Consider the following 21,304-nt stretch of genomic DNA (forward strand, 5'->3'; position numbering starts at 1 on the left):
CCAAGTAGGACATAAGAGGAAATGAATTTTGTTTCGACAAGGGATGCATTAGCCTACTATGATGAAAGATTGCATCGAGTTTGCCAAAGGATGCCAAGAGTTCTAGATACATGCAGGTATACAACACGTTCCTGCAGACGAACTGCACTCTCTTGTAAAGCCTTAGCCCTTCAGGGGTTAGGCATTGGATCTGGTTGGTGAGATTCGACCAACATCTTCTAAAGGTCAGAAGTACATCCTAGTAGGAATTGATTACTTTACTAAATGGATAGAGGCCATACCTTTAATAAATGTTGATCAAGAGGCAGTGATCGAGTTTATCCAATGACACATAATTTATAGATTTGGGATCCCTGAGACCATCACAACTGATCAGGGGTCAGTTTTTACTGCTCGAGAGGTCCAGGACTTTACTAAAGAAACATGGTTCAAACTATTAACATCTACTCCGTATTATGCCCAGGAAAATGGTCAAGTCGAAGCAACAAATAAAGTGGTAATCAGATTAATAAAAAAGCATGTGGGGAAAATGCCAAGAAATTGGCATAAGACATTTGACCAAATCTTGTGGGCTTATCGAACCTCCCCTAAAGAGGCTACAAATTCTACGCCTTTTCGATTGACCTATGGGCATGATGCAGTGTTACCAGTTGAAATTTATCTCCCATCAACTAGAATTCAAAGACATAATAAGATCTTATCTGAATCCTACTGGAATATGATGTTGGATGAACTATTCAATTTGGATGAAGAAAGCTTGAATGCCTTAAAGTTATTAAAGAGGCAGAAAAAGAGGATAGAGAAAGCATATAATAAAAAGGTCAAAGTAAAATCATTTTTGAATGGAGACTTAGTGTGGAAAGTAATTCTACCTATGGATCGAAGGGATAGGACACTGGGTAAATGGTCCTCAAAATGGGAAGGTCCATTCCAAATTGTTCAGGTTTTTTCTAATAATGCATACGAGATCAAAGGCTCAACTGAGGATCGAAGAATCCTGAGAGTAAACGGGAAATATTTGAAAAAATATAAGCCTGCACTTCAGGATATTAAAATATTAACCGAATAGTACCCATGCAAAGTCGAAGCCAAAATTCTAACTATATGTAAAATGCCAAAATGGTTGAAGTTATTACACTACAAATTCAAGGGTCAAAAATAAAAATCAAACAATTACAACATGAGTGAGCAAAATAAACTAAAAAGGAAGAGAAACTTCACGTGTTCATACTTCGTCTTCAAGAGTAATAGACGACGGTCGATCACGGATTGGTTGGAGTTGAGGATATCAATTTCTTTTCCCAAAGCTTGGGCCCGTTCAACATGATCCACCCCTACCTGGATTTTGTTGTCGAGTTCTTCGTGATCAAGCTTCTGAATCTCCTCTTGGTGCTCTTTGGCCATTTTGATTTTAGCGTGCAGCTCTTTGATATGCAGGTTCCAAGTAGTAATATTGCTAGCACGAGTCTCAAATTCTTCTTGAATTTGTTCAAACCCCTTTTCCAATCATGAAACTTTATTGGTGGACTTGGTGGCGACATCCCATTAAGATGTTTGAGAATTTGTTTTATTCTGAATCTTGTTCGAAACTTCACTTTTGCAGTTGAGGTCTGTGCTAACTTGATCAATAAGTAGCCCAAGCTCCATGACGATATCTGGAATTTCTAGAGGAGTGGTTAGGATGTCAACTTGTTTCAAGAGATCCTTGATCCCAAAGTAGATAATGGGATTGTTTTCTAGGACTTGGAGCAAGTTAACATCAAATTCTTTCTCCTTGATCTTTTTGAGCAGTTCGTCAGTAGGCTCATTTGTAGACTAACCACCAGAAACGGTTGAGGAATTTGAGCATTTGTCAGTCGAGCTACCCCTTGTGCTCATGATCGCCTTCAGGTATTCTGCTGGCTTCTTCTTCTTTAAGGTATCCAATTATTCCAGGGACAAAGCAACAGTTATACCAGTCAAATGGGCTTTGAAAGCTTTGGAAAAGCCAAGGGTTTGGTTGTTGGTGGGCTTGCCACCTAGGTTCGCATCATCATCATCTTCTTCCTGAGGGTCAACAGGGATGTTGAACATAGAGTGATCTTCATCTTCACCTTCCTCTTCGTCTGGGGCGTCTTCACCTTGGTCAAGGATTTTTGGCAAAAGAGTCATATGTTTTGTCTTGGACACTCTCCTTTGGATCTTGGATATCCATGGTTTCTTGGATCTCTGTGAGGCGATGCTCTTTTTCTTCGTCATCTTTGGTATCGCAGCCAGTGGTTTGAGAGTCTTAGGTTGTATTCTTGGGAGGCGAGACCTCTTTTTTTTTGTCAGCAAGTTTGTTCACTTCACCCATTGATCGTTTGTTCGAATCTTTGTTAGATAAGGGATGGTGTGAAGGAGTATTGGTATTCCTAGGGATAACATGCTTAATGCTCGAATGTTCAGTGTCGTCTGTGCCGTCCTGCAAAAGAAATTAAGTTGTGCTAAGTCTAAAAGGAAAGGGAAGATGGATTAGAAAAATGAGGCGAAATTCTATTACCTTAAGACCATCAGCACCAGGGCTGGAGTTATCACTCTCGATTCGTTCAGGGGTATTATTGGCAGTAGGTTCAGGATCAACATTAGTCACCTTTTGAGCAACAGGTTTCGTTGGCTTAATTTTGATGACGTTCGTTTTGGGATGAGGGGTGGCGTCGAGAGTTTTTGCTTTCTTCTTCTTCTTGGCAAGTTTGGAGGTATTTGGGGAGAGATCATTATCGTCTGACTCAACTGTTGGAGCTTGGGGATGGTTAGTCTTTCATTTCTTTGGAGTTGGAGGTGGCTTTCGACTTACCTAAAAATAACATAAGAATTAGCATACAAAGATAATACATCAAGAAAGATAATAATGTACGAAGTATACCTTTGTTGTTGTTTTGGTGGTTTCTTTTTCTTGGCTTTCGTCCTTGGCCGAGCTGGCAACTTTCTTTGTCGGACCCTGTATCTATTTTCTTTCGAAGATTAAAAGAAGAAAAGGTCAAAACAGTGGTCACAAGTAAGAGGGGTGTTAAGGAATTGTTGGAATAAGAAATAAATTGAGAAACCCTCTTATTCCACACTTTCATATATTGGAGAGAGTATGTGAAAATGCTTTATGTCAATATGAAGATGACCTTTCAAACTCTCCAGAGTGTGCTTAGTCCGAAACACCCATTGGGCCAGTTTTTTAGAGTCTTGTCGAAGAATTTTCACAAAATCCCCACAGATGAACCAGTTGGGAAACTGAGGGTAAAAGGCCACACCGAAATCAGCAGTTGGTAGTCGAGGGAATTTTGGAGGATAAAGATTAAAGTCCAATCATACCTTTGTTCGTATTTAACATACAAGGGTAGTTTTAAATCACGGAGTTTCTTTGTAAATTTTTCTCTCAAAGTTACTGTTGCCTCGTGGATGGTTTGATAGAGCTCATCAGGTCTGCAGGCAGTCTCAAAGTGTTTTTGGAATGCTTGGATTTCTTTGATGTGAGTCGAAACACCTTTCTTGGATATTTCCTGTACAGAAGCAAAAGTGGTGGTAAGGTGTTGAGTGAAAGCGGGGCGGGAACGTCAAACATTTCTGTGGAATAATAACTTCTCCACCAAGTGTCATATTCTTAAGTGTAGTAGTATGATGGTTTAAATAGAATGGGGGTGAGTTGTATAATGCCAACATAATGAGACATCTCTTAGTTGCATTCGACTTCAGTATGGTACATATTATAGAGAACAACGACACTTTTCTTATTGAAGATTGGTTTAGGCATAACTTGGTTGAGACCAAACTATCGAGAGATAAGATTGGGTTGGTAGCTGAGGAGGATTATTTGGTTTTTCGAAGGTCTGAGCCTTGTTGAAATTAAATTGGGTGTGATAAATGCTTCCCATATGGCCAGTGATTTCGCCTCTTGATCTTTCGAAGGAGCAGGGAATTTCCTAGTGAACCACTCTGGGCCATGAGTCCTATTAGCGAAGGGAGCCATAAAAGGAGTGAAGTTGTAGCGTTTTCCGTACATCATCACGTACTCAGTAAAAGTTTTCTGTAAGTTCAGCCATTCATCATAGAAGTTAGTTGGACGAGGCGTGTTCCTTCGACTCTTCTGTTTTTTATGTCGTCAGCCTCTTCGTTGATTATGTTGTGGGTTGGCAATAATGTTTTGAAAGTAGCATTGAGCCATAGTTGAAGCAACCAATATGGACCAACTAGTAGTAGATTTGATCCTAGCTAAATATTCTTGAGGGTTTCGATACCTTCTTCTGAAGACTTGTAAATACAACCTAGAACCATCTGGTTGATGCAAAGTTTGTGTCCAGCATGTAATTGGTTTTCCATAATCAAGAAGTTCTTTGCCACTTGCAGAGATTTCGAGCAGAATATGCATCAAGATAGCCAGAGTACGAGGAAGGCGGTGTCCTCTTCGTCAGAGACTTCTTCAGTATCTTTGTTGTGGTGATATGAGATGTAGTGGGTAAAGGTAGCTCGATTTCCATCGAAGCCAATGGTGTCCTCGGTCATGTAGTTGCGGTCGAAAGTATCTCCAATTGGTCAAAGACTAGTGATAGCAACAACATCGAAAAGGGTTGGATTTAACATTCCATAAGGGAAGTGAAAGTTGTTATGAGTATTATCCTAGAAGTATAGGGAAGTTAGCAACATGGGTTGGCAATAGCCAGGGCCAAACTTCGACAATTGGATCATGTCGAAGATTTCCATTTCTTTCCAAGTTTGAGCATTCTAGTTTTCTATTTTTACAAGCCAAGATAAGTAGTTTTTAGGATCTTTCGACAAGGGGAAATAGCGAAACACTCTAAGAGTGTTGCTCATGTAATCTAAGTTGATAGGTTTTTCTATGGGCTCAGTCGAAGACTTTTCCTGGGTGTTGACTACAGTATTTGGCTCAATGCTCACAATCTCATCACTAGTTTTTGATTTCTTTCTACTAGCTATTGGTTTGGTTCGATGATAAGTTGGAAAGTAATCTTTGAGTCTTTCAAGATTCCCATTAATATTTGGTAACAGGCCTACAATTGCATGTGTTTTTACTAGAGATTGAGATAGGAATTAATACACGTGACTGATAAATGCGTCATTTTTCTTCCTCAAGAGGGGGCTCTGGAATGTATTATTGATTCCCCACGACTTTGGGACCTAAGATCTTGTGAACAGGAGGAATGGATGTTTGTTTCTTGGAATCTTTGGAGTTCTTGGTTTTTGACGCCATTGATGATAGAAAATATGGGGAAATTTGTTGTATTTAGAGTTTTGTTGAGAGAAGAGGAAAAGTTTTTTGTGATAATGGAGAAAAGTTCAGAAGAGTATAAGAAAGAATGCGAAGTGAGGTACTTATAGTAGGTTGAAAAAAAGTTTCATTTTTAAAACGTTGACAGCTATTGAAGATCATGTGACACGTGTTGATCGGAGGAAAGATGATCGGACGGTAGCAGTTGGCATGACCCACGATCTCCTAGGAAATAGGAGTGTAATGATTATCTGAGTTTTTTGCGCATCTCGATGAGACGTTTCAAAAAAGATGGTCATGATGATCATGGCATCATAGTCGTAAAGATACTGTTGCGTCGAAGTATTTCAAAAAATGCCTTTTTTCTCCATATAGTCGAAAGCGATATTTTTGGGGGACAATTTGTTAGCTGGAGTTTCGACGTTGGAGAAGAATGTATTGTCTTTGACGAAGAAGTTGAGAAGGCATAGTCGAAGAAGGTTTTGTCGTAAAAGGTTTGGTCTGGGACTTAGAAATATTCTTGGATTCATATTCACTTTTGGACAAATGTGTCTGTTTGTAGTTGCATTCAACAAGTATGATTCAAATTAAGGCTCTTAACTATTTTTTGGCCTTATCCGATTCTTAAGAAGATGCGTGGAATGCAGTAAGTGACAAAGTCCATGCAAGCGAGAACGTGTCATCTTTTGGAGAAGAGACTGTTCGTTATCGTTATTTTTGATTTACTATAAATAGGGATCTTAGTGATTAGGATGGGGGTGTTCCATTTTGTACAAAAACTCCTATATTACTCAAAGTATATGTGTTGTTGAGAAACGAGTTTTTGAGTGCAATGTACGTGTGATCACCATTTCTACTTTTGTATCAAATCATTATAATTATGTCATTTACTTTCTTTGTAAATTTACTTTGAAGTTATTTACATTGTCATTTACATTTCTGCGTTTCTTTACAAACGTCAATATTATTTTTAATAAAAAGAGCATTGTCGAAATGTTCATAAATGATAAAAAAAACTTGAAGGGAATTAAAACACATGTCTTATAATCAATTTATTCAATTATGTAAGTAATCAAAAATATAGAATTTGGAAAACTAGCGTTTGTTTATCAATTTCAACGACAAACACATATTATTTGTCTTTAATAATTTTGATTTTTTAATACAAAAAATAATCCATTATTTACAAATAATAAAAAGATCCATAGCAATATTGTGTCTCATAAGATAATTAATATAATTTTTATGAAAATTAATTTTATCACTTAAACTAATAGTGTAAATTCTTAAAAAAATAATAGTGTAAATTGTTGATCGTTTACGTTTAAAAGTTATTTTATTTAATATGAATGAGGACAATACTATATGATGTGAGTAGATGTAATATCACATATCGCATGAGTATAGTGAAGGTCCCACATGTAATGGACATTGGACACAAAACTCAAGCCAATATATATCTCCAAGTTAGAGCGACTCTCCCATACGAAAAAGATTATCTATAACAGAGATTCTGTCCGAAAGAAATTGACATGAAAAGTACATATCTTATTGGGAGTATCATGCTAAAATTCAATTGTGACTTATTTATCACTATTCAATTATCCGATTATTATTTTTTTTTTTAAATAATCAACTTTTTGATAATCATCTTTTTAATTTATTTATCAAACTAATCATGTTTGTGAGAATATGTGCTATTGTAATTGGCGCATGCATGTAAAATATAAGAACATACGCCACTGCAAATGATGCATGCATGTAAAATGTAGGAACATGCGTCACTGCAATTGACGCATGCATGTAAAATATAGGAGCATGCGTCGCTGCAATTAGCGCATGCATATAAAAGAATAAAGAATAGTCACATGCATGCGTCAATTGCAGTGACGCATGCTCCTATATTTTAAATGCATACGTCAATTGCAGTGACACATACTCTTATATTTTACATGTATGCGGCAATTGCAGTGACACATGAGTACAAAATCATCAATGCATGCGCCATAGCAAATGACACATTAGTTCATTTAAAAAAACGTGGTCATATTGATAAATCCTTTAAAATTGTGATTATTTTCGTATTATTCTTAAAAAATTAATTATCTAAAAAAAAAATCCAATTATACATTAGTTAAGGAAGTGATTGATAAGAGAAATGGGTTCTATGTATATTTAACTTCTTATAATTTTAAATAAAAATAGTGTGAAACTTCTACTTTAGAGAGGTGGGTTATATTTGAGAGTTTTTCATCTGAATGTCATGTAGTTGAAATAGAATTCCAAAATGTCACTTACAAAAATTTTTCTAAAAATGCCATTTTTTTATTTTTTTAATATTATTTTGACTGATTCCATCTGGAGTAGCCGACGCGTCAGAGACTCAGTTGAGGTCCGTCATCCCAGATGGAGACCCTCCTTTTTTTTTCGTTTTTAATTTTTGATTTATTTTTAATTAATTATAATCAGTTTTTTAATATATATAAATAAATTAAAAATTAATATTTAATATAATATTATTTAAATTATTATTTTTTAAAATATAATAAATATTGTTTGTTTATGTTTTAATTTAAATATATTTATTATGTAATAAATTTTGTTTGTTCATAATTAAATGTTTAATATATTGTTTTCCTGTCCAAACAATTTTTTAGTATTATTTTTTTCGTGCCTAAATAATTTTATAATATTACTTTTGTCCTCCATCAGGTCTTCTATAAATAGAGGTGGCTAAGGCAAATGAAAATATAATTTTTCTTTACTAATTGTTCCACATATTTCTTAATCATGTATGTGTGTTGTATTGTATATTTTGAAACAAATAAGCACATGAGGGTTTCTTTGAATCCACAATGGAAATTCAGACAATTGGTTTCTGCCATCAACGCAAGTTTTTGACAATTGGATGGTCTGATGCTATGTGTTGGAAAAATTTAATATTATTGTCCTTACATAACTCTGACGGATGCTAGCCCAGATGATACATACATGTATTATTGGGATCGTGTAGAGAATGATTTGGATGTTACATGTATGTTTTCTGCATATAGTGGAGAAGTTAGCCGAGACGTTGAAAATCCACTTGTTTTAGTTTTTGTCGTTTAATAGGATAACTTGATAAAAGACGTTGTAGTATTTATCTGTTTTAATATTATCACGTGTTGTGTGTTGTTGTAATAGTTGTTGTGTTTTATCTTTATTTGAAGTCGTTATTATGTTGTCATCCTTCATGTCCTATAGCTGGAAATTATACGCTCTAAATAAAAGTTGTTATTTTTGTTGAAAAATAAAATACACAAAATATAACAACGATTCAAAAGACTAAAACTTCAGACATAACTAACTAGAAGGTCCAGACTTGTTTGGACGTTTTTTTGCACATATGGCCAATTTCTCGACAAATACCACACCTCCTTCTTTCTTTTTCAACGTTATCCATTTCAGTTATAATCCGGATACTGTTTGGGCGACCTTTCTTTTTTCTCCGGATGATGTCATTATGGCAAAAAGTGTTACCTTCATATTGCGACCAAGTTGTTTTAGTCGGGATCCCGAGGAAGCTTTCCTCGTAGACCTTAAAGAAATTTACAACTTTGAACACATTAGCTATATGCACATAATGTTGGTGTAAGCCCTAGAGGCCAATACTTTTGGTACTTGTATCAAATTATTTATTAATAATAAAAGATTTTTTCTTTATTATGTTTGTTTAATAAAGTCTCTAGATTAGCTAGTCCGTTTAATGTATCAAGTGTGACTTAATCATGAGATCCCATTAAGCATAAGGACATTATTCTCAAAGTATCCGTAGTCGAGCTTTATTGTGAAGTGAGATAACATTAAATCATTAAGACTATAATATATATAGACTGATGATCACATCTCATGATCATGGATAAGGAGTTATTAAGTCTTAAACATATGTATGAATATTAGGAGTAATATTTATACTGGATTGACCCGCTATGAGAATACAACATAGAATATTATGCAAAGTGTCATACGTTATTCTCATGGTGATAATGGTGTATATCACCCTTCGAACTGAAACCACTATGGACCCTAGATGTATAGTCGAGTGCTTTATTACTGATCAAACATTGTCCGTAACTGGATGACCATAAAGACAGTTGATGGGTACTCCACGAAGCATCCTGAGGTACATGAGTGACCTAGATGGAATTTGCCCATCCTGCGTAATAGGATAAATGTCTAAGGGTCCAATATTGAACTGGACAAGGATGACACGGTCTATGCCTTGTGTTCAATATAGACATAAGAGCAAAAAGGATAATTGTACACACAAGTATTATCACAAAAGGGATTTGTCAGATCACATGACATTTTCGTGTCTTGGGTAGCAGTGACGTGTTGCTAGATACCGCTCACTGTTTATTATGTTAAATACGTGATTTAATCTAATTGCCAATGTAGCAAAAACCTATAGGGTCCCACACAAAAGTACGGATTGATGAGAGATAGAGTAAATAAGGAACATCGTAAGGTACGATGCACTTAAGTGAATTATAGAACATCGTAAGGTACGGTGCGCTTAAGTAGAATACGAAATGTGGTAAGGTACCATGCGCTTAAGTGATTTTTGGTATACCATAAGATATGGGCCACATAAACTTAAATGGGCTTTTTAGCTCGCAGCCCACACAAGTGGTTCTTGTAGGACCCCAATTTTGACCATAAGATCCCTCATGGTATCTCATCATTTGCATTGGCTTTGGGATCACACATTGGCATCCTCTTTACCCCTCATTCATTGGGTTTATATTTGAGAGATCATCAAGCACATTTGATTATATCATACCTTATTTTTCTTTGTTTACTAACCCAAATACCAAAAATATGTCTATGTATGTCTTTGTTTCTTTTGTAGGTAGTGTGTGTGTCCATATATGCCCTATCAAGCTCACAACTAGGGTTTGAGACCCTCAATGCAAAGAGATTAATCCAAAAATGGTTCAAATTGGTTATAGACATAATATATGGATCCCCATGTTCTTTATTTATCATTTTGATCAAGAATTCATCAAGAGTTTGAAGCTTATTTACCTTGGAAGCCCTAATTCATCTAGGTAACTTGTGTGACTTTCTCAGCAAGTTTCTTCACCAATTGGTCAAAGATATAAAGGGATACTTAATTTTCCATCATATTATGCATATATTATTCTCCATGAGTCCCAAATATCAAGAAAACTTAAAGTTTGCAAGTTGGTTCAAAGAAGTTGACCAGAGAAAGTCAACTAGTCAAAACTAGGGTCCCCTAGATCCTATCTCCAACAATTTTTGTCATATGGAAATTATTCCAAGAGAAATGTTACTCCTTATAACATTCCAAACAACTTTCATGTTGTCATAAAGATCTAATTTTGCTTGGAAAGTCATTTTTTATGGTGAAATATTATAGGTCATTTTGTGTGAGCCCTAGTTAGGAGGTCAACTTCCAAGGACCATAACTGGCTCAAGTTTTATGATATGAAGGCCATTCAAGTTTCATGATCAATTTCAATATGTCTTATCCAACTTTTAGTCTTTGATAAATGTCAAATTATACTTGCAAGGGCATGTGCCAAGAGGATACATTATAGGTCATTTTGGGTCATTACCATTGAACAAGCAATTTTTCTCAACTTCTAAAATGCATAACTCCCTCATGCCAAATACAAATGATGTAAAATTTGTGATAAAATTGAAGAGGAATTAAAGAGTTACAACTTTGATGAAGGAACATTTTCCATTTTAAGCTCATTGCAAAAGTTATTCAAGGTGGAAGAAGTGGTCATTTGACTTGGGACTGAGAAATGTTTCAATCATGTTTGTTTTCTCAAACTTCCACCTCAAAATTCATTATGATCAAAGCTCCAAATTAAAACGTGTTCAACATAAAAGTTGTTCCTATTTATGTCACCTTTCCAAAACATCCAAGATCACTTCATTTGGACAAAAATTGAGGGAATTACGCATGGATACTTTGCGTAGCTTGTTTTGGCAACTTTTGAATCCATTTCCCAATTACCATTGCGTGGCCTAATGATATGATCTCAGCATGGTTTGTGCATAATTTTGGACTCAATACAATCATCATTTTGGGCCTAATGCATGTCCATGCACCCATGCATATCACATTATTATTTTTGGACAAATTATGGAAAGGTGTGGAAAGCAACTCATGCTATAAATACATTGCCTTGCTGCTCAGAAAAAGGATCCCTCTTGTCCAAGCTTTGCACCATTGCCTCCCTAACCTCCATTAAAGGATAAACTTAAAGATTTCACTTGAAATCGAGTTTCAATTCTCCTTATGTTTTAAGATTGAAACTCCAAGAATCCAAGCCTTTCATTGATCCATTTCACTTCCTGCAAGAAGTTAGAGTCGAGCCAAGGTAAATTGGAAGAAAGATCAAGCCCAATTGAAGCTACCCGAAGGTGAATTTTTTCAAACTTTTATTCTTCGATTCTCCCTCATTTCACAACTATTTTGATTGATTGTTGGTTGTCTAAAGACCTACCAATGTAGGCAACAAGATTGAGTTGCTTTGAGGCCAAATCGAAGCAACTCAGATCATGCTCCTCAAATTTCAAATCCATGTATCTTTCAATATACTTGGAATTGGAAGAAATTGAGGCCAAATTCGAGCTCCTGGGCATTTTTCCTTTGAAATAGTGTCCTTGTTTTTCATTTTCCGTTTGGTTGAGGGTGGACCAGTCCGGTGAGGTCCACCGGAGAAGATGATCGGAGCCATAGCTCCGGTGGTGTGTTGGCGTGTTCCCAACCTTCTGATTTGATTCAAATGTTTTAATTCTAAGCGTCCATGCTAATTACCATCTTTGCAACGCGTTCGACTTGGCACATGGTGGATAGCGCGCGCGTGGCCATTAGATCTGCCACCTCAATTAGTGAGGGAAATCTAATGATCCTTTTTTCTACTTTCTTTTTATTTTCTGATTTTTCATTTAATCCCTCTACTTTGTTTAATTCATATTAATTTCATTTTTAATACAAAAAATATGAGACTTTCACAAAATATCTCTAAATATTTTTCTCTTCCATATTTTGAATTAAAATTATATTTTGGATTAATTTTGATATTTTTCATGAATTAAATGTTTTTATGCATATTTTTAATTATTTTAAAATACTTCTGACTTTCCAAAAATCATAAAATTTTTTGTCTAAGGTCCTTTGACCTTGTTTGACCTAGGATAAATCCCTTGGCCATCTATTTGGTGTTTTGAAGGGATTTGAAGTTTTGTCCAAATTAAAATGCATTTTAATTCATTTTTAAATTGATTTTTAATTGAATAATTGCTTGAAAATTGTGTTGAGTCATTTTTATGGTCTTGTGATGTTTGACTTTCTGTTTGGCCTTGATCATGGTTGATTTAAATTTTGTTTGAGCAATACTATTGGATTTAGGGGATTGATGAAATGTACATTTCATCTCCCAAAATGAATGGATAGTATTGATCAGACGAAATTCCTCCTATGATCAATTTGGATTCTATTTCCCCCTCCCTCTTTATCTTCATCCATTTTCTTCCCCAATCCATCATTGACCAATGAAATCTCTTCATGTCTAATGACTAGTTGATTCATCAATGACTTTGTGTCAGATGAATCAACATAAGTCAAACTGAGATAGGTCATTCCCCCATTTCTTTTAGTGTGTGGTATGTTTTAGGAGTTTGGTTCTTTGTACCAAATATCTAACACGCATTAACACCTATATTTTTATTACCCGACCTCAGATAGTTGTGACTTCTATATGAGTCCAATTATGATTGCTTAACATAGAGCTAAATTTGATCAAGAAGGCATAACATTCTAGTAAGTGAGATTGTAAGTCTCCCATTCTTCATGGAATTTTGTGGAGACTTGACCTTTTTTCCTTTCATGAGAGCTAGTGACATACTTATTGAATTATCCCAATTAGAGCCCTTCTCATGGATGATGCATTGGTTCAAGGATTCATACTTGTGAATGAATGGTTAAGTGTTCTCCAAAGAATGACTTAACAAAATTAAAACTCATCACTAACATTTGACTAACTTTTATTTATTTTCCTTTTATTTTCAAGTCATTTACTTTATGGAATTTAAATTTCAGTACCTTTATTATTCATTTGCCATTTACATTTCATGCAACTTGTTTATGTTTCAATCATTTTCACTTTGCTCACTTGAGCCGTATCTTGTATTTGTATATATTGTTTGCTTGTCTTTGTTTGTGGTCTTAGGATCTTAAAACACATAATAATAACAAAAACCCTAAAAAACATGTTGGTGTACTGTTGGATTTGATCTAAACTTTTGAACTTAGGATAGGCAACTTCCCTATGCTTTGAGGACTTAGACAATGCCACTATCTGAGAATGAGCTATCCTTGTCCAAGCCTTTCATCTGATGCAAGACCTTAAGTGGACTTTGACTCATTTGTCACTTTGACTTTGAGCTTACTTGTTATACTATTATTATTGTTGATGTTTAATGATTGTTCTGAGTAGATCAAGGAATATTTCATCTTAAAAATATGAGACCAATGGCAAAAAATTTCTTGAAAAATCTAGTTTCATAATCTGATTTTTAATTATTTTTGTGACTTTATTTAATATTTTTTGTGAATTAATTTGTTTTTAATGATTTTTAATTCATTTTAAATACTTTTTGACATCTAAAAAATCCAAAAATATTTTCTTAACACCTATGGATCATGATAAGTCTATGAAAAATAGTCTCATCAATTTCTTAATTGATTTGAGATTTATTTAAGATTTTAATTCATTTGTGTTATTTTTCATTATTTTTAATTGATTTTAAATAGTTTCTGGTTTCAAAAAGTGTTGAAATTTTTTGTCAAACTTTGTTTGACCATGTTAGACCTATGAGAATTTAATTGGACTTGTTCAAGTTGAATTGAATTGAATTTGAGGTTTGACCATATTTTGTCCATTTTAATTTTGCATTTATTTTAATTCCAAAAAATACCAAAAAAATATGTTTGACTTGTTGACTTCTAATCTTCATTTATCTTCTGTTTAACATTGGTTGATGATGATTTGATTCGTTTTTGACCAATTGCATTTAACTTTTGAATTCTCCTTTTATTCATTTCATCTTCATCTCACTTCTTTTTATTTTGGCCAATGAGTTAATGTCTTATGGTTGGTCTTAACATATGGGAGGTTTAACCTTTTTTGATCCAAATCAAACTCAACTTGATCCATGATCAAGTGAGTTAGTTTGTGTCCAAGATAGGTTGCTTCTTGGTCAAGCAAAAAACCTAAAGTCCATACAAGGCCTTTCTTCTTTTCTTTTGGCATGGCAAGTTGTAGGAGCTTGGCTTACTAGTCATGATCTCTAACTTGTGTTTATTTGCCTATAGTTTTATTGACCGACCTCAGATAGGTGTTACTACTACATTAGTCCACTTACGATTGCTTAACATAGCGCTAAATTGTCTTATGACACACTAACATAACCACTAACTCCTAACTTTAATTTGAGCATTTAATTTCTTGCAATTTACTTTAATGCAATTTACTTTCTTGCTCATTTATTCATATTGCTTCTTCGTTTGCTCACTCGAGCACATATTTTATGTTTATGCCATTTTCCTTTTGCTCATTTGAGCTTATTATTGTATATAAATATATTGTTGCCTTGTGTTTGTTTTGTCTTGGTTTGTGTGAACCCAATGCAAAAAGGAGAAAGGACTTAGAATTAAGACCTTACCTATGCTTAAAGGAGTTCAAGAGCAACTAGGCCTCATGCCTTTAGAATTCTAAACTTGTTGAAGAGCAACTAGGCCTCATGCCTTTAGAATGCTAAATCTTAAAGTTGACTTCAAAGGACCCCTAATCCAAACTCATTCTTTGTCCATTCCTCTTATTGTGTTGTGAACTTTTTGATGTTTGTTCTTGTGTGATAGGGATTCCATCTTGAGATAGTAAGAAGGGCCATTGTCATGAGTAGCCAGGTTAAGAGAGACAAGCCAATTGGAGATCCTAGGAGCCTGAATCCAAATTTGTTTGATTGCTTGATTGTGTTTGCTAAGTCCAAAGGATAGGAGTATCTTGAATCATATCTATGATTTTAAGAAAAGGAACTCCAAGGGTTTTATCTTCTCTCTTTATATTTGTTTGCTTTAGGACTAGCCCTTCTCTTCTTCTCTCCACTCTAACCCAAGCCAAACTCATTTATGTGCAAACTTTGACATTGTTTTCAAATTAGAAACCTAGGCCTTATGCCTTTGATTTTTCAAACTCTTTTCTTCAATACTCATTGTGAATAAACATTAATTCAACTTTGACTTCATTTTGTAAATAAATCTAACTTGTAAATATAACTCACTTCAAGTTGATTTTTGTGGTTCCAATGGTCACCTTTGTTAAAACCTTTTTCATAAACATTAGCCAAAGGTTTGAGTTATCATAGTGGTTGATGTAAACCTCACCTCATCCTTAGTGATTGGACTATAAGTCTTCCATACTTATTATAGGGTTAACCCCTCACTAGTATGTTGAAGCTCCCCTCACATGGTGGATTATTGGTTTAGGTTGAGTTTTCTCCCTTTGATAACAAAAGACCTTAAGGCTTTTGATAAATCAATTCACCAACCTTTGAGATTTTTACCCCGAACTACGAGGTTTTGATCCTACCTTTGTGATGGTACGTAGACAATGGGTTCATCCATTCAAACAACAAAATTGTAAATAAAATCCATTCTCTTCTCATCCCCCCAATCCTTTGCACATATTTTCACAAATACCAACCTACAACACACATTTGCAAAAAGAGGTTCCCTTAGAGTACTAAGGATGTTTTGGGTGCGTAAAACCTTCCCATTTCATAACCAACCCCCTTACCCAGATCTCTGACATTTTTATTAGTTTTTTATTTTATAAAACTTCTTACTTGGCTTTTGTTCGCTTTTTAGCCTTTCCTTTGGACAAATAAAAGTGCGGTGGCGACTCGAATTGTATGTTTACTTTTGATTTAGTCAATAAATCATAAGGTAACGAATACCCCGCTACAGAAAAGTGGCGACTCTGCTGGGGACTATGTTGATTCCTAGTGGGTTTAGCCTATTTTTTGCTTATGTGTGTTGTATGTTTATATTTATTTTGTGACATATTTTTGTGCAAATTTGGGATGACTATATTGTTTGTAATGTATGAATTGCTTGATATATCAATTGCTTGTGTGCTTGGTGGTCTCTTGTGAGATGAGTTCTATACCCGAACTCGAGTGCACTTATGATAGGAGAATGGCATAGTCTTGTTGACTTATGTGGAGTTATTCCTTAGCAAGTTGACTTGCAAGCCCATTCACTTGGTGGAGGTCTTGTTGGGATCAATAATGTCACACGAGTAGTCGTGGTTAGGCATTACTCTTTCCAATATAAACCTTAGAAGCCAAGGACCTTAGATTACCTAGCCCATCTTGGCCTATTTTAGGACGTAGTGCGAAGGTCGTTCAAGTGTAAGATTTGATACGATTGTTACGCGATACTACACTCATAAGAGTCTCTCTTGAGAATATTTTTGGAATACGAGTAGTCGTTTTATCCGATAATATCCGAAAGATGAGATGATGACTATGGGGACCTCTTTTAGAACATGATTGTCAAGTTTAACCATAGTACACTCCCATTGGGTGGTTCTTAACCGTGACTCCATGCTCGTGACTTACAACAAACCCTTGATTCGCGGTTGATTTGTTCTCGTATATCCTCAATATCAATGGAACTTGGGTGTTGATAAGGTGTAAACCATAATCCACCAAAATGAATGATTGATATTATGGATGACGTAAGCCATCCCGTGACCTTTGTGTGGTGTGACTTGCTTGATCCTTGAGTGTAATTGTTGCACCCATGCATTCATGCATTCATTTGCATCCATATCATTAACAATGAAAATTTCAAGGAACTTAAGAGGTCTATTTGCAAATTTTCAGACATGGATAAGCAAAGAAGGAATACGAAGAAGTACAGTTTCAGACAACCCGACTTGAAAGAGTTAAGGAGTTTGACATCTTATGTATTAGAGCTTTTGGAGTTCAAAGCTCGCCATGGGAAGCTTCTGTCTATTCTTTCTACTCAGGTGGATGAAGGTCTGATGAGTGTGTTAGTACAGTTCTACGATCCTCTGTATCGGTGCTTCACTTTTCCGGATTTCCAGTTGTTGCCTACACTTGAGGAGTATGCCTATCTTGTGGGTATACCTATTCTGGATCAGTTGCCGTTCAGTGGCTCGGAGAGGGTTCCTTTTTCCCAAGAGATTGCTGACATGCTTCACATAGATGTATCTGACATTGTTACTCATATGACTACCAAAGGTGGAATTCAAGGTGTCCCATCTGATTTTCTCATTGCCCAAGCTAATTTGTTTGGGAAGGCCATGAGTGAGGATGCCTTTGAAGCCATATTTGTACTTCTCATCTATGGACTAGTGTTATTCCCCAACATCGACAATTTTGTGTATGTGAATGCTATTAGGATTTCCTCTACTCTTAATCCCGTTCCGACTCTGTTGGGTGACACTTATTTCTCTTTGCATATGAGGAATGCAAAAGGTGGTGGATCCATTGTGTGTTGTCTGCCTTTGTTGTACAAGTGGTTTATTTTGCACTTGCCACAGAGGCTCGCCTTCAAGGAGAACAAGGGATGTCTACGGTGGTCCACAAGACTTATGTCTCTCACCAATGATGATATCTTTTGGTACAACCGTGTGTATGATGGCGTCCAGATTATTGATTCTTGTGGTGAATTCTCCAATGTACCTCTCCTTGGTACATGTGGTGGAATTAACTACAACCCTATTTTGGCTTGCCGTCAGCTTGGGTTCCCCTTAAAGGATAAACCTAACAACATTTTGTTAGAAGGTGTGTTCTTTCAAGAGGGTAAAGATCCCCAGAACTTGAAGGGAAGAATGGTCTGCACCTGGCGCAAAGTCCATAGGAAGGAAGGAAGGAGCTTGGTCCGAAGAACTGTATAACTTTGGAACCTTACACCGCTTGGGTAAGGAAGAGAGCTCTCGAGTACCGCATGCCTTATGATTATCCAAGACCTACACATATGGTTATGGTTGGGCCTTCAACCCTCCATAACCAAGGAGTAGAGGAGTTGAGATATGAAGACCGGTCGCGTGCATGGGTTCGTGAGCGAGAGGAACTTCTTCAGCAGCTTAGAGATAAAGATGCAGTGATAGAGTTTCTAGAGCATCAGGTTATCGATGAGCCTGATGATGTGGTTACTTCCCTTCTTCCTCAGTTATCCAGGTTTTGGAAGAGGAAGTATGATCGACTCGCCAAGGAGAAAGCTGATATGGAAGCAACTTATGAGAGGGAGGTGAAGAGGCTTCGTGCAGCTTATCTTTCGGTCTCAAGAGCTTTGGACGATTGCTTCTAGGGCTCCACAAGATGTTGTTTCTCCTTTCCTCTTGTATTGTATTTGGTTACCAAAACTGTACTACTTCATTGGTGTAAAATTTTTCCAAATATTATTGCTATGAGTATTCCATATATGTCTTAAAAGACCAATATTTCCAAATATCTGCAAATAGATCTCTACAAAGTTCCTCTGATAAAAAATAAATCATATGCACAAACATTGCATGCATCATATGCATAAGCAGGTTTTGTTTTGAGCTTCTTGATCAATGGTCTAACTCTTTGCTCTTCATTTATTTTGAAGACAAGCTGACGCACCGGTATAACACAAGAGCTAATCTTCTGAGGATCATGGAGCATCTAGAGCAAGAGAACCGGGAACTGAAAGACGAGATTGCTAGGCTGACTGCCATGATGGAGTCAGTACTAGCTGCCCAGAGCCAATCGTCGCCAACTCCTGCAACTCCTCCCCAGAGGACTATCATATCTGAGGTTGCTACATCTATTGTGCCTACTGCAACGGCCTATTTTGCGCCATCTATGCCAGCCAGGTTCCCGTGGGGAATGCCTGCCAACTTTGTACCTGAGGGTTTTTCTCCTACCCTCGCTTCTCTACCGGCATCTAGCCCGGTCTTTTCTGTGCCACCTCCCGTTGTACACACCTTACCAAGAGTTGAAGACACCGTCTATCATTCTGAGCCATCTGAAGGCCTAGACGTCTATGAAAAGATGGATGAAATGAAAGACCAATTCCTTGAGCTCCGCAAGGAACTGAAAACTCTGAGGGGTAATGACCTCTTTGGTAAAAATGCTGCTGAGTTGTGCCTCGTGCCCAACGTGAAGATCCCTATTAAGTTCAAAGTGCCTGACTTTGAGAAATATAAGGGAAACACATGCCCGCTCAGCCATCTTGTGATGTATGCTCGCAATATGTCAACACAAACAGACAACGATCAACTTCTTATCCACTACTTCTAGGATAGCTTATCTGGTGCCGCGCTCCGGTGGTACATGGGTCTGGAGAGTGCGAACATCCACTCCTTCAACGATCTTGGCGAGGCCTTCGTCAAGCAATACAAATATAATATGGATATGGCTCCTGATAGGGACCAGTTGAGGGCAATGTCCCAGAAAGAGAAGGAGACCTTCAAAGAGTACGCCCAGAGATGGCGTGAGTTGGATGCTCAGATTGTGCCACCCCTTGAAGAGAAAGAGATGACAAAGATCTTTTTGAAGACTTTGAGCTCTTTCTACTATGAGAGGATGATAGCCAGTGCTCCCTCAGACTTCACCGAGATGGTGAATATGGGAATGATACTGGAAGATGGAGTCCGTGAAGGACGTTTGTCTAGGGATGAAGTGCTCTTCAGCAAAGAGATATGGGGGCTTTGCAAAGAAGAAGGAAGGGGAGACCCATGTCGTGTCCTTCCATATCAAGAGAAGACCCTCTATGAAGAGGAAGAATGTGCGCCTTGCCGTTAACCAACACCAGGTGGCTCATATAGCACTTGCCTTTCGAGAAGTTCATCAATAACAACAACAACAATATCAACAACAACATCGTCCACAACAGCAGGCCTACCAGCCTCGAAACAACACCAACACCAACACCAGCTACGAGAGGAAGAGGGTCACGTTTGACCCGATTCCAATGACATATGCTGAACTCTATCCTTCTCTGATCGATAGAAAATTGATTACTCCACGAGATCCTCCCGCTGTGCCAACCAACCCTCAGTGGTGGTATAAGCCTGAATTACACTGTGTATATCATTCTAGTGCCCCCGGACATGATGTGGAGAATTGTTATCCCTTGAAGACCAAGGTGCAAGACCTTGTGAGAAGTGGGATTTTGTTTTTCGAGGACGTAGGTCCTAATGTGAAGAAGAACCCATTTCCCGAGCATGGGAAAGCTGCTGTGAATATGGTCCAGGGATGCCCTGGTAAATATAAAGTCCTGTATGTTAATGATATCAGGCAATCTTTGGTCGAGATGCATAAATTGTTGTGTGGATACAGTCACTATGAGTATGACCATGATAGGTGCAGGTGTGCACTATCAATGAAAGAGGATGCCGACAAGTTAGAAGGGACATCCAAGAGATGCTGGATCAGGGAATGATCGAGATACTTCAGAATCACAACGAGGATGAAGTTGATGTTATCTCTCCTGTTTTCAGGATTCCAGAGCCTGTTGTTATCAAATATGATGGCAGCAAGAAGAAGGTTTCTCCAGCTCTTGTAATCAAGCCGGTGGGTCCTGTCCTGTATTCATCAAACAAGGTTGTTCCTTACAGGTACAATGCAGTTATGTTAGAAGATGGGAAGGAGGTGCCGTTACCCTCCACCTCTGTGGTGAGTATCTCAGATGTTAGTGGTGTGACCCGTAGTGGTCGTGTTTTCTCGGCGTCGCCGAAACCCCACGAAGATGTTGTGAGAAGAACTGCTGTAAATTCTGCCGATCCTGTGGGGACTTCTTCTCAAAATAATATTGTTATGAAGGGTGTTGACCCTGTTGTTGATAGATCTGTAAAAGCTCCTGTCCCGGTTGGCTAGTTTGGCGCTTTGAGAGAGGACTGTGATGAGATGCTAAGGCTCATCAAGAGGAGTGAATACAACGTTGTTGATCAGTTGCTACAAACTCCTTCAAAGATATTTTTC

Source organism: Lathyrus oleraceus, chromosome 3 (assembly GCF_024323335.1).
Source record: "Lathyrus oleraceus cultivar Zhongwan6 chromosome 3, CAAS_Psat_ZW6_1.0, whole genome shotgun sequence".
Lineage (NCBI taxonomy): Eukaryota > Viridiplantae > Streptophyta > Magnoliopsida > Fabales > Fabaceae > Lathyrus > Lathyrus oleraceus.